Genomic DNA, 15,718 nt, shown 5'->3' on the forward strand with positions numbered 1-15,718 from the left:
TTTAAAATTTTTGATACTTAATTTAATTTACAAAAAAATAAAACAGGTTACAACTTATTCCTAAACAATTAATGACATATATATTTTATTAAAAAATTTTAAAAAATGCTTAATCTTCTACAGGGTGTTCAGAAAGTCACTGTGCCCTTACATATTTATTAACAGACATGTTTCAATTTAGAATATAGAAGGTAAATATGAATGACAATTATAAATAATGTTGAAAGTAACCCCCGTAAACACGAATATAGGCTTGGATCCTTCTTTTGTTTCTAAACACTGCTATCAGTTGCTCACTTGAAATAGACTGAATGAATGCTGTTATCACTGCTGTCATCCAGCATACATGGACGATCTCGATACACTGCAGATTTTGCTGCTTCCCATAGATAAAAGTCTGGTGGATTTAGATCTGGTGAGTGTGGGGGCCACATGTCTTTCAAAATAATGCAAAAATATGATTAGAAAAGTGCACAGTGACTTTCTAAACACCTTGTATCTGTAAACAAATATTTAAAACCCTCATGCAAACTGGACAACTCATAAGATGCTAGAAAGCCTAATGCTAGAAACAGTAAAGAAATTCATTTTTTATTCAGATTTAAATGATTTTTGGAACCAAAATCCCATGAAACACACATGTCAATAATATGTTTGAATGATCAAACATTTAATCATTTAAAAGATTGAATATTTAAGAGTGCTATTGCATAATGGAAAACTCAAAAATAAGTATGTATGGAGATTGCACACAGGTTCACTTCTTGGACATAGATATTAGTGTTGAAAGGTCTGGCATACATCATCACATCAGTTTCTCGTAAACTATGTGCAATCTCCACATATATCCTGATTGGATTGTGTGATCTGTTTCCGTACAAGATTGCAGTCTGCAGAGCTTTAGTTAGAAGAGTGTTCACACATACTTTATGCCCAAGCATTGGTAGAGGAATTAAAACATAGAACAGATAGCCAGGGCACACAGTTACACCAACGTTATATAAAGAATGTGTGAATGTCACAGACATGCACAGGCAGGATCCACCATCCCAACAGAACTGCTGAGACATAAACAGGAAGAGGCAATAAAAAGGATCTCTCTTACTTTTAACCCGCATTTAAAATCCTTAAACACCACAATTGCAAAGAAAAGGTGGGTTAATATTACATACAGGAGATGCCCCTCCATGTTCAGCCTACTAGGTAATGGAAAAGACCCCCCCCAACCCTGACAAACTTCCAGGCATATATAGGGTCCCCATCAGGGACAACAGATGGGATAGGGACAGAGTATATTGGGACGACTAAACGTTCAATGGGAGTCAGGATACTAGAGCATAAATCAGATATACAGCATAATAGGAGTACCACCGCATTCTCCATATACATGACGGATGACGGACCCTGATATTACAGCAGACTTCTCCAGAACCCAACTCATCCTTACTACTCCACAGGCAGAACACCTCACGTGGTTAGAGGCAGTGAAGATTTTTAAGGCTTACTGCAAGTCCACATGCATTAATTTTAGGGAAGAGATGAGTTTATCAATGGTATGGCAGGCTTTACTTGACAGCAAAGTTTAATTGTTGATCTTATTTAAGGGTAATATAGGAGTATGCATAAATCCCTTGTTCGAATTCTTATCTTAAAGTTTGATTATATATTCGAATATTATAATGTAGAATGAATTTAGAAGATCCAGCTAATTTCAAATTAAAAAACCCGAAGAAGAACTTGGGAAGGAGTTAAGAAAACATTTGTTATTTGTTGCTTAATCTTACTTTGCACCGGTGATTGGTTTTAGAAAATGTTATAAAATTGTAATTTCATTTAAATTAAAAAATATTAACTGTTGAGGCAATTCCAAAGATCAGAGTAGTTTTTTTTATTTCTGCATAGAAATAATAATATATAACAACTTTAGAATACTATATTGTCAAAGTTGTTTGCATAAAAAAATTGCAGTTTCTGTCCATGTACCCCATCTAGTTATTATTGATCATAAGGTAAAGGTGTATTTGAAAGGTGGCCTTTACAAAACAATACCTTTAAAAGAGCTTTTATAAATATTTCTTTACTGTTGCTAATAAACTCATCAACTAATAGAAAACTATTTCTAATTTCTTCTGCTGTATAATTCAAACCATGAGCTAAACAAGAAATATGAATGAGATTAGAATAGAATATTTTTAGATACTTTTCCTGCTAATAACATTAAGATGCCACACATCAGACATCAAGAGCAAAACTTTTTCTGAAGATACACTTTCTGGCAAAAAAAAAATGAAGAGAAACCATCTTGAATAAATCAAGTGATTGTAATATTATTTGTTTCATCTAGTTTTTTACAACAAATTATATAGAAAAAATTTAGTTGATCTGCAAGAACATCTATCAATAAGTACGCAATATAACAAGTTAACCCTTTTTGTACCATCCAAACAAAGAAATCGGTTACAATTAACACAAAAAGGTAATTTGCAATTACTTTTGACAAATTTTGAACCAAAGATAAACAAATTGGCTCAACTTCATCAGCTTCAAGGTTTGCACTAACAATAATTTTTCTGTATACTTAAACATTTTATATTCAATAAAAAGTGTTATATTTTATTATATTTGTTAAATTTGTTAACACTTATGTTAATTATATTAAAATCTAATATGTATTCTGAGTAAATAAATGTTTAATTTTTTACAAAGTATATAATAATCAAATAAACTAATAAACCCAACAAAATTTTTTTCGAAGTGAAGGGAATGATACTACATAAACGGTTTTATTGAAGGGGGCGGCAATTCGTTAGAGGTTGAGAAACACTGCTGTAGATGGTGCCTATTGTTCGATTGTCAAATACAAGATAATTCATAATTAGCAATCTACATGTTAAAACAGTAAATTGTTACATATTTGACTATTTAAAATGTTTTTAAAAGGTTGGAGACAATAGGATTTCCAGATATTTTTAAAATTATACACAATACATTTAAAAAATGAATAAATATGCATAAAAATATAATTTTTCTAAAATACATCAAAGAATGAAAATTATGCAAACAATACTTATATTCAATTGTCTTTAAATGATGCAATTCCTACACATTACCATGAAAACTAGCCAATAATAAAAAATTAAAAAAATGAGCATTTTGTATGAAACTCGATCTTTACTCATCACTATAGCTTGTGTCTTTCATTAAACTGAAATAACTACTATGAATTGCAGAATACCTTGGCAGAGAAATAAAAAGATTACAGGAAACAATGATGAGATATGATGTTATTCCAACATGTATAACTCATTCCAGAAGTTTTCATTCTAAGATTAAAAAAAAAAAAAAAAAAAAATCTTGATGTACAGTACTGCTTGAATTATTAAGCAAAATGTACAATATTTTATAAACTAGTTCTGTAAAGTGTGGGAAATAAATATAACAACAGATACTTGATTGCTTGCTGTTCTCTCAATTGGTTGTACGTTCCTTGGAACCAAGCATAAAATTGCTATTGAGAACTTAACACACTCCCCTTGATGGAAAAAGTCGATTTTAATTTTCTATTTTCTACAAAGTATATGCATTTCAGGTCATATGCCCTTCTTCAGTCCTTATTATATATAATGAAAAAACTAAAAATATAACTAATGGTGACTACTGGAATAACTAATTGTTAAAAATGTGGGGCATATGGCACAAAATGCATATACTTTGTAAAAAAATAGAAAGTTAAAATCCACTTTTTCCATCAAGAGGAGTGTTCCTGTGTGATAAGTTCTCAACAGCAATTTTATGCTTGGTTCCAAGGAACATAAAACATAATAATAGATGTTGCAGCAATATCTAATTAGAATTAATATCAAAAACTTTGTTCAATGCTTTTCAATTAAAAACTTACAACTTAAGAACGAACATTCAACAGAATGAATGATAGTGAGATACTTTCAAAAAATGTTTCACTATGAAATAAAATTGAGTGCTTTTCTACATAACTCCAAATTACAAAGAACAAAACTTTATTTTAATACTGTATTTCACATATGATTACATTTCTTTCATGTATCATTAATTAGCATATTAATTTTGTTAATTAATTCTCAGAATTAACATTCGACACATTTAAGTCTAAAAAAATAAAATAAAATAAAATAAAAAGAAAAATTTTTTCGAAAACATTTTAAAATTAAATTTAAATCCCATTTTCATTTTATAAACTGATTAAATTAGTTTTTAAATATTTATTATTTTATTACTTAATACAATTACATGTTTCGAATAAAATATAAGTTATATTTTAATAAGCAATGTAATTCTATTTATAATTTTCACTTTAATGTTATTTTCTTTTGTGTAAATTATTATTATTAGATTAAAAATTTATTTTGCAGTATTTTCAAAGTATCAGTGATGTATTAGTATAATTGGATAAATACTTTAATTATATTAAAAATAAAAAATATTAAATAAGTAAACCGATTAATTTTTTATTATGGTTTTTATACTTCTTAATTTTGCAGTTATAATCTTTAATGTGTTACGAACATTTTCAATTAAATTATAATTTTACTAACGTTGATATAGAAAAAAAATAATAACAATTCTTATAGATTTAAACCTAAAAAAACCCCCATTAAATTATGATAACTATAATGAAAGGTTTTATAAAATGAAAGAAATTATCATTTAATCTCATAATTTAATATTAAAATTGAATGATTTATTAAAATTTATATAAAATAAGCAATAAAATTTATTTTGAATAATAGAAATGTCAATGACTCTAAAATCCAGACATGCTTTATTTTCAAACTGTCTGGATTTCAGAAAATCAATTAAATAAAAATATCATAACATTGTATCGTAGATTTTTCTACTAGAATTGTAAATTATTAATAAATTGTCCGTATTCATTTTCTGTAAGAGAAATACTTTATTCATATGACAAATATAATAAGCACGTATGTTTTATTTAAATACTTATAAGAAAATTTCTACTGAAAGAATATGTTTCTACAACAGATATATGAATAGATTAGTAGAGTGTGCTTTTAGTAATAATATACAGATTTCTACTAATGAATTTACATTCAAATACAGCAAGCAATTAAAATCATTTTGTTATAACATTTTTGAGCAAAGATACAAGTACATTTACAGTTATTATTGTTGAATTCTCTTTATAAACATTAAAATTAATTCTATGAGGCAAGAAATAAACACTGGAGGTTGCAAACATAATCCAATAAGAATATTGTCAACTAAATTCTTTTCTTGAAATCTGATTAATATAATTTGTATTCATTATATTTTTACATATATTCACATTAATAACATGAAAGATATCATTTAATGTCGAAGTAAACAAACATGCCCTGTTTGCATTCACCATTTCAAATTTACACAGCAGTATCTATAATTCATTTTTGAACTGCATGTAGTAGGAGATGTTCCTTACAATTATTCCATTTGCAAACATTTATCCTTTATTACTTATCTTTACTTATCTGCAGTGATGAGAATTTAGCCACCCTCCTCATACCATTCACTAATACTACAACCATCATCCCTCACCGGTCCCCAAAATTGGGTAAATAATTATCTTACTTGTTTTCATTATTCTTTCTTAAAAATGATATGTAGAGCTCATATATATATTTCAATCATCTTTCAAATTAGAAGAGTTTTGTGGATTCAAGAGAAAAATTGTTGGCGTAACACCTCTCTATGTATCTAAGCTGCTTAAGAAGAGTTTTGAGTCTATATTTGAAATTTGGCAGTTTTTGTAACCAGAAATATGCCGTAGAAACTTACTCTTGTTTCTATCATTTAGCCCAGTGTTTCTCAAACTTTTTAGTCCGCAACTCCCCTTTTGCACTTAAAAATTTCAAAGGACCCCCAAAGAATGAGTATGTGTAGAAAAACATCCCGAAGGCAGAGGGTTAATTTAAATTCAGGAGTTAATTTCTTTTGTTTAATTAATCTATCCCATGTTGAAATTTCTCTCCATTGCATGTCACTTTTAACATTGACAAAAATTCAATGCAAACTAACAAATTTTTTTTTTAATTATTTCTTTATTTTTCACAAACAAAATAAATATATTGAAAAATATAAAAACAAAACAAATTATATTTCGGAAGTTAATCTAGTCTCAAAACATTCCGATTCAGCACAACACAGTCCTCAGAAAAACAAGCAAAACTTACCACTCACGATGGGGAAAAAAGTCTCGTTCAAATACTGCCGCGTCCTTAAGTACCCTCTCATGGTCGCGCCAGTGCTGCCAGCTAAAAACGCATATCAACTAAAATAATATCAGAGTAGCCCAAGACATAGCCAAATATTGCAGCGTCCCAGCACTAGCGGAAATTCGAATTTTCTGACTGAAATGCTTTCGGTTGATCGGTTTTTGGATAATCGACACTCTACTGTATTTCTAACTCGACTTGCCTACAGACGCAACGCTGCTAGTGAACACCATTCCAAATGACAACGTTGCTGTATCATAGTTTAGGCGGAGAGTGGAACTCTGGAGATTCTCCAGTAGCACACTAATTTAGGCTCAAATGTTATATTTAGGCTCGTATTAAAATATTTATATTGTTTTTATTATTTATATGTGCAATATATTTAAGTAAAAATTATTTTATATATTTTTTATTTCTATTATTTCTAAACATGAATCCATAGTAAATTTATAAAATATTTGAAAAAAATCGATCTGGCATCAATTTTTTAGTCGACCCCCGGGCGCGACCCCCTTTGAGAATCACTGATTTAGCCTATGGTAAAATCGGTTTCATTATATGTCCTTTCACTTAAACTCACAATTTCCAAAAACCTATTGATGACATTGAGGATGAGGACTTCCTACAATATGAACCATATAACAATAATCAGATCATTAAACATCAAGAAATTTTTGATCCGTACAGAAAATGTACACATTATTTTATCAAGAACATTGCCTTTTGCTTCTGACATGTGATTTTTTTTAAAAATACATTAACACTTATATCCCTTTATTTTCAATTTAATTTTATATTTATGGCACTTAAACTATTGGATAAAATAAATGAACAATTGAAAAAAAATTATCAAGTCTAGTATGTCTGAAAAGACATCATCATCAAGTTCCTTAACTGATGATAATATCAAGCAATTTACACCTTTTACTAAAAGTTTAAATGTTCTTTTTCTATTAAGTGCATAGTTCATAAAATTAATAACGATTCATTATATCTGTTGTCTAATTCTTATAAAAATAAATTGTACTACATTTAAAGTTGAGATGAAGAAAAATATCTTTCAATTAAGATGCTATCGACTTCTTGCACTAATCAAAGAGGATTAGTTCTGTTTTTCTCCCCCATTAAGTAGCACTATAGAAAAAACAGATATTTATATATAATAAAAAGTATGGAAACATTTTTGTCATTATTTACAAAATTTTAACAAATACTCACTAGTAATGAAATTTAAAAAACCTTCTTACTTAAACCCGGTGTATTCAGTAGTTGAGTAATGAAATTTACCATCAAATTTAATTGTTCCTTATCAATTTTGAGAATTTACTACCTTTAATGTCATGTTTTATTGGATTTTATGCAATTTGAAAATTATTAAAACTTTCTACTGAACTTTGAAAAAAGTATTTATTCTGGGCAGTAATGAAAAAGATAAACTTCTTTTTTCTACAAAGAAGTATTTTTAGTTTGTTTAAATTTATTGCAAAAATAAATAAATGAATAAAATAAAAATAATAAGTAAATAGGTCAAAATAAAAGGAAGAAAAAATTGCATGCATGTGAAGTTTATAAAAAGATCAACTAAATTAATTTCATAGAGGATTACTTGGATTGAAGTAAATATTTTAAATTTTTTAGAGTCAACATGAAGGATAATTTCATTAAGTTTTGACATTTGTATAAATTTTATATACATTGTTGTAAAATTTTTAATTAATAGAATATATATAGCTGAAATATAAACAATTTTTTTCTGCTGAAGAAAGTTATTTATTTATAAAAATGCTATAATTAATATTTGTATTAATAATATAAACTATTAATTCATTATACTTTTGCCCACTAGTAGACAAGTGGAGAAAACCCCTGAATGCTGGTAGTTTGTCATGAGTTTATGCCTCACAAAGAGGCTGGCATTATGGAGTTTTCTGAGTTTTTTCATGTGTCTAACATAAATAGGGAACAGTTTCTTACAGAAAGTCCTCTGGGAGGTGTCCTACCTAGGCAGATCACCCATATGTTTAGTTGTTTTAATTCTTTCAAGTATGCATTATATCTTTCGTGTCTGTTGTAAATAACAAAACTTGCTTACAATTACATCACCATGACATATAATTAATTATTTAACAAATTTATAATGTTCTAGGGAGAAAATAGCCTCCCTCATTCTGAAATACGATGGTACCTTTTAAAAATAATAATCAGTAGAGTAATTCAAAAATACTCTAATTAATTTTGCATACATTTTAATTTAATATCAAAACAAATTTTGTTTTTTAATTCACGTTTAACACTAAATTAGAATGATAGGTTTTACATATATCTTAAAATATATGTAAAACCTTAAAATATAAATGTAAAATATAATTCTTAAAATATAAAAATCCAAGTGATCTACTTTCATTCTGTTATCTCTTCCTTAACTTTTATCTTTAAGTCATCAATATAAGTTACATTAAGTTTTAATTAAGTGATCAGCTGAATGTAAAAAATGTAACAGTAATATTAATTAAGACAAAAATAAAGAAGAAAATATATGAACTATGCTCAATCTATATATAGTACATATAAGTTTCTTTAATGTATCATTTATTGCCCCATTATAATTTTTCTTGATCACAATGTCTAGCTTAGCATGAATTTTTACCTATTTTATCATTTGTCATAACTACACATGAAGTACATTAACTATCCGCTTACACATATAGAGCATAATTAATAATTATAGTTTATTTTGAGAAGTGTAATGGCAACTTAACATACTTTACAAAGAATAAAATTAATAAAAATTTTGAAGCAAAAAAAAAAATTATTCTATTCATATCCAACATTGACTTGCATAAAAATAGCTTTAATACAAAATTAATGGAGCTTAATCATAATTACATTCTCGATTTTCTTGATAAATCTTTCTCGTGGGATATCAAACTTCCCTTCATATTCTCATTTGATCTTCTATATTTATGTATTCATTAAAATTTCTTTCCATTAAAACTAACAAATTCATATTATTTGATCATATAAAAATTTAATCAATGCAATTAATAATCTAAAGATAACTCATTATTTCATGTAACAATTTAAATTAGATATATTCAGATTCTAAATTATAAGCGGAAGAAACATTAGATATATTTACTACTACTTTTTAAATTAAAATACCATCACTATATTGTCTGTACCAACATTTGTCCACCTTACTCAAATCAATGGAAGTTTAGATCAAATTTCAGTCACCAACTATCAACTGCCTGTCAGTTATAAATGAAACATTATGACTGTTCATAGACAGCACACAATTATTGAAATGGGCTTGACTAACAAAAATATGTATAGGAGAGTGCAAAAATACAGTTGTTAATCTGAGAAATATATATGTTTGTTTGGCTTTCATTATTATTATTGTTTTTTATCTTTTATTATTTCGTCATATTCCTTACTTGTGATTTAATTTACGCACAAAAATAAGTGTTTTTTTTCCAGCATTTTTTCCATAATAACAACTGTATATCTATAAACAAAAGTTTCTTCTTCCAATAGTGAGACTGATGATTTTTATCACATCTTTCTTAATTATTCACAATAAACAGAGACCAAGATTAAAACAATTCACTTCATTCACCTATTTAACTATGCATTTCAGATTGGTATTTTCCAATTCCTCATTAGGCTCACGGCTTCAGTGTCTAAGGTTGTTCTTGCGGATAATTACTAACGATGCGATAAAGATCACTAGACTTGCTACTGGAAAAGGAAACCTTTATTTATAGTTATATCTGTTTCATTTTAATAATTTTATTAAATGGTTTATGAACTGTATGTCTATATTTGCTCCCCATATAAGCTTCAACTATTAATCAATACTCATCTAAATTTTTGAGTTTATTCAATTTTTTCCATAAGCTATTACATTAAATAAAAATATTAAAGCAGTTACCACCATCCAAATGCAATTTTATAATTAAATAATACTCAAATAATCAAACGCAAGTATTAACTCCGTAACATTCATTATTTTAAATATGAATATGTAAACACACAATTATTAAAAATGCAAACACAATTAATAAATTTAATGAAAGGAAACAAAATCTGGTATCAAAATTTCATAAATAAAATTACATTATTAAGAAAATAATTATGATGCAATTAATACCGATTAAGATCATACAAATTAAGAGACATAACTTGAATACAATTAAGTAATTCCATTAAAAGCATCATTTCAATAGCAAATTTTTGTAAACAATTTATTTTATTTTATTACTTCCTGGTTCTTATATATAACAGAGAAAAAGCATGGCAACTGGTTGAAAAATAACCCCCCAAGATTTTTGCATTTTTGAACTTGGGACCTCAAAACATCGAAGAAGGCAAAAAAGTTCACGGGTTTTTTCTGTACATATGGATGTTAGCATGTGTGGGGAGGCACAATTTTGTTGATCCTCTTTAAAGCTTAATAACTCCCATACCTTTTCATGAAAATTTCTAAAATTTTACAGGGAGGTTTGTATATTAAGGAGATCAATGCTATTAAATTTTAGCAGTTAAGGCTTAAGGAGTTGGGGAAATAAAAGGGAGTGGTGTGTGGTATCTTGATTTTACTCATTATCATTTACAATTTTTTTTTAAGAACTCATCCTTAAACTCAGAATTAAGCTTTTTGCCATTTTATAATAATTTAAAAAGTTTTTAATAAAACATAACAGATAACGCCCCACACGCAGTTTTAAATGTTGCCGGGAAAGTTAAGCAACTCAATGATTTTTTTTTTTTTTTTTACATTAAATAATTAAATGTGGATGAATAAATAATTTTATTAATCCTCTAACAAAAAGTATATATATATATATATTTATTTATTTATTAAAACATATTCCACAATTTAAATAAAATTAACTTTATGAAAAGAACTTATCACATTATATATATTTAGATAAGATAAAAATCAAAACATTCACCTTTCTTTTAATGATAATTAATCTAAATCTTCATATTAACGGCTTATAAATCGATTTAACGTAATTAAGCACGTACCTAAGCTATATTTTCACATCTTTGTGATGATGGAAGAGACGATCGGTCGCAGAGCAAGCCTTGTTTTCAAACGTATCCACCACTTGAAGACAATTAAGATATAATACTCGACGCATACGCCATAAATTACTTATAAGAATTTAAACACCTCATAAACAACAATTACGTATTCGTCAATTAATAAAAACTCGATGTTTGGTTCCTCGATGAAAATCATAACAAACTCATCAAGATTTCGCATCCGCCATTACGCACTTCTTCCCCATCGGCAATAAATACTCTCCGACCCTTATCTTTGTTTACTAACTAATAAATCGACGGCGAAATTAACCGATAAAAATCAACTTTTATATATTTCTACGTCGAATGAATTAATCGTGTAATCGTTTTAGTTTCGAGCGTGAAAAATTTACTTATCGGTTTAAAAATCCCATTTGGAGATTATAAAATGGCGACTGTATTTGTTGTTATCGATAAGGATTATGGCGAGTTCGTCTGATTTTTACCAGGATATTTGGTGAGAACGGCGTTGGTTTTTTTAAAGTAATTTTCGAAATTGATAAAAGTTACGTTAAATTACGTGTTTTTATCAAGATTTACGCGCGTATTAATTTCGTACGCCGTGTTTTATGAATTAAAATAGTCGTAACGCAGTTTAAAACTTGTTAACAAGTTTATTATTGGGTATAATTACTCGAAAGGTTTTTGAGGAAATATTATAATAGGGAAATACTATTTAGGATGCGATGCGTGTAAATTGTCACATTGTCAGTACTTAAATGTCTTCGTTGAGAAATTATTCTTGAGGAAGGTATTTAAAAACATTATTAAAAAAAAAACAGGTAAGATGGGAACTCTCAATAAGAGGTTTCTCACCCCCAGAATTGCAGACCCCCTGCAAGAGCCAAAAAAAAGTCAAAGAAACCATGCAACTGTCGCGATGTATTCGCCTCCAAATATCTGTTTTTACCACGTACCGGTACTGCTGCCCGTTCTCCACATCATTCCAGAGTCTCTATCACTTGCCTTGACCGATACTCAGTAAGTGGTCGTGCACTTGGGTGTGGGTGCCGAAGCACCCACATGGGATGAGCCTCTACACCCCAAAAAATGGTAGATGTTCGCCTAGGTAGGTAGCCGTAATAGCGGTATCATGTTTAACAATTTTGCCTGCGTGACTGTGCCAGCTTTGAGTAGCCCACTTGACTGTTCGTGGCATACTTAATGTTATATAGTTTTAGAGGGTGTGGGGGCTTGCCCCCACTCGGGCGCCGAAGTGTAAGCAATGGCGAGCACCGAGGCACATGTCTACATGTGAAGCATGTAGGATAGTACATGTTAAAAACTGATCTTCACAGACGAATATCATGCCAAGGGTCGACAATTGTGGGGGTGGTGTGATTTATGTAAAAATACAAAATAAAACATCAATTTCACTAAAAAAGTAGTGAAAACAACCGGTGCCCCATAAATGGAGGTGTCGTTGTTAGGACTACCTAGGTAAACATTTACCCAAAAAACTATATAACGTCGAGTACTCTTTGAATGGTCGAGTGAGTTACTCTGTTCGGTGATGTAATTGTATCAAAAAAGGATTCTTGCTAATGTTTAAACTGATTTTAACACACAAACAGTAATGTCTCAATAGTTGCAGTTGATTGGAAAAGAAACGATCTGGAAGTATATGGAATGCATATACCAAGGGTGGGCAAGCAAGAGTTCAGTGGGAGCCAAAATGTAGGTTTTGTAAAATGCATGGGAGCCACAGTTCTGTACCCTGTCGTGGTGGATAGTATAGTAAAGTGCACGATTTTATTATGTAATATAAATAATAATATAAAACATATTATATTAAATATATAAATATAATATAAAATATTGAATTTGAATTTTTTTAATAAACATATTTTTACAAAATTATCAAAATAAAATTGTAAAAATAATAATAAAAAACAGAAATTAACACTTTCAGCAAGAGCCGCATGTAACTCAAAAAGAGCCGCATTTGCCCATGTCTGGTATATACGATAGAAAACATTAATAAGGTGTTAAATAATGTTTTCTTTATTTTATAATAATTAATATGGCAATTGTTATAGTAATAATATATTGCACTTAGAATACATGATGTCCTGTACAATCTGGGGTGAGTGGCAACTAGAAGTATCTGCCACTATATCATTTAGATCTGTGTTTTTCAACCATCAGTATGCAGAAAAATATTTGACCATACTGAAGCTGGTGTAGTTGATTATGGGTAAAAGTCCATGTTAGAGCTTTTGGTATGCTTACAATTTCAGTGTATGGTGTTTTGTCACACACTTGATTTGAATTGCCCAAATGTTAATTTTTGTGTGTTCTGGTTGAATTACTTTGGCTTAAGGGTGGTAGTGCCTCAAACTATATGGAACTTTGAACTATCAAGACTACTGTATTTATATATTTTTCTCCATAATTAATTATACAGTTTGACTCCTTTAAGTATATTTAAATTGAAAAGTAAACAAATATTTTATATAATTGATATCTATGATTAAAGGTAGGTCAAGCAATGATATGATTATTTAATTGAATTCATATACAATAAATAATAATTTTTCTTATGACTATCTTATTACTTGCAGTATAATTGCAAGTAAAACTTTTTCAAAATATCTAATCTTATTGTTTATATTGATAAGATGGAAGCTTTCAAAACGTGTTGCAAGTGAAATTAAGACGACATCTGTTATTAAACAAATGTTTTATCACATTGCCATGGATTATTTTGTTTTGAACACCGAAATCTACTGAATGAATAGTTTCCAAATATCTTTCTTAAACTATGTTCGCACACAATCCATGACTCACTTTGATCTTGATTTACCTACAATCTGGATTGTGAATGTTGCCAATCGAACGTCGTGCTGTTCGCACAGGCAGTCCGCTTGAGAAGAACCCGGTATTACACACGATGATAAAACTGACATAACTATGCAGTAAGTCACGAACACCAACAAACAAAATGGAAGTTTTGGTTAGAAATAAATACAGTACTTTTTCTTGCCATATATCTAATAATAGACAGATGTCATCGTCTCTCCAAATACAGTATCTTTTTTATTTCTCTGTCAATAGCCTGACACGTGTTCCGCAGCCATCTTGTATTTTCTTGCGCGCATTGGATTGTGGGATCTCTCTTATGACTTGATCTAGTTTCAAGAACTCTCTTGAATCGATCGCGATTGAATCTCATTTTAGTCAAGATTGAAACAGTCAAGGGAGGTCGCACCAAGACCTAGTCCAGCGACTAGGTCTTGGTCTTGGTGTGTGACCAATGCCCATTTGCACCGAGCATTTCAATCTAGAGTGTGACCAAGGTCGGCACCTTGGTCACACTCTAGATTGAAATGCTCAGTGCGAACAGGGTGTTAGAGTTGCAAAAATTCCCAAAACAGAATACATTTTTGTTTGATAAAATGAAAAAACAGTATGATTAATTCTTAAGTGACAAATCATTTTATTTATGAAAATTGATAAACTAAACACAGTAGAAATTCGATTATCTGAAATGGAATTATCCGAAATTTCAGTTTAACCAAAATCATTTGCAAAAATGTAAATAAATAAAATAAAAACAAAATGCATAGTGTAATACATACTAGAGACCAAACTCTCCACGTAACTGGAGATTGCTGCTACATCTGTCAATTTTAGCATTGCAAAACTAGGCCATATGTGTAATGTTATGTTAGATTTTGAGTAAATTAATTTACTTTCAAATAGTAATTGCATTACAGTATTTATGGTTCATGGAACTTTAAATGCACAATGCTTGATATACATGAAACACAAATATAAATGTTTCTGGATAATCTGAAAATGTTGTTTATCTGAAAGACCTCTAGTCCCATCATGTTCAAATAATTGAGTTTTCACTGTAATAATTTTTAAAAATCAGTATTATTCTTTGCTTAATTCATCAAGGTTTTGAGAAATTTTCTTCATCTTTTGGAACTTTAAATGAAACTTGTTAAGCTAATAATCAAAAATATACAGAAACCCTAAATATCAGTATTGTGCATTCAGGGAGACAAACCAAATAAGTGATATATCAGATGATGTAACAAATCCAAATGAGCAATATAACAAGTTGCTACTGTATAAACATGTATGCTCTTATCATTATATTTTATCCCAGGATTATTTATATATTAATTCTGTAATAAATCTTGTAAAAAATCTTGTTTATTTTTATAACACAAAATACTGAACTCTTGCTTCTTTAAATTGTTAAATATTTATTTCTTCAGGGCCCTTTCAATATACTGTAGATGGTGGGTGAAGAACTATGAAACATATCACTTATGGAAGAGTAATATACAGTAATACCTCAGTTTTTGTTGTCTTCGGTTATTGTTAGTTTCAGTTTTTGTCGATTTTTTCATGAAAAA

General features: G+C 29.0%; 3 protein-coding genes across 4 annotated transcripts in view; 2 read left to right on the forward strand and 1 right to left on the reverse strand.

Annotated features, from left to right (window-relative positions):
* The window catches only part of LOC136981936 (E3 ubiquitin-protein ligase SH3RF1-like), a 49,843-nt gene extending 38,295 nt beyond the window's left edge, over nucleotides 1-11,548 (reverse strand). For both annotated transcript variants that reach the window (XM_067278341.1, XM_067278340.1), the window contains exon 1: nucleotides 11,286-11,548. The gene's annotated coding sequence lies outside the window, so the exon portion shown is untranslated. The remainder of the gene's footprint in view (nucleotides 1-11,285) is intronic.
* Nucleotides 2,071-15,718, forward strand: part of Noa36 (zinc finger protein 330 homolog Noa36) — a 192,143-nt gene continuing 178,495 nt past the window's right edge. Inside the window, exon 1 of the mRNA XM_067278376.1 lies at nucleotides 2,071-2,082. The gene's annotated coding sequence lies outside the window, so the exon portion shown is untranslated. The remainder of the gene's footprint in view (nucleotides 2,083-15,718) is intronic.
* LOC136981954 (FHF complex subunit HOOK-interacting protein 1B-like) overlaps nucleotides 11,731-15,718 on the forward strand; it is a 70,193-nt gene continuing 66,205 nt past the window's right edge. The window contains 1 exon segment of the mRNA XM_067278382.1: nucleotides 11,731-11,802. The gene's annotated coding sequence lies outside the window, so the exon portion shown is untranslated.

The sequence above is a fragment of the Centruroides vittatus genome, unplaced genomic scaffold (genome assembly GCF_030686945.1).
Source record: "Centruroides vittatus isolate TY-2023 unplaced genomic scaffold, ASM3068694v2 contig_799, whole genome shotgun sequence".
NCBI lineage: Eukaryota > Metazoa > Arthropoda > Arachnida > Scorpiones > Buthidae > Centruroides > Centruroides vittatus.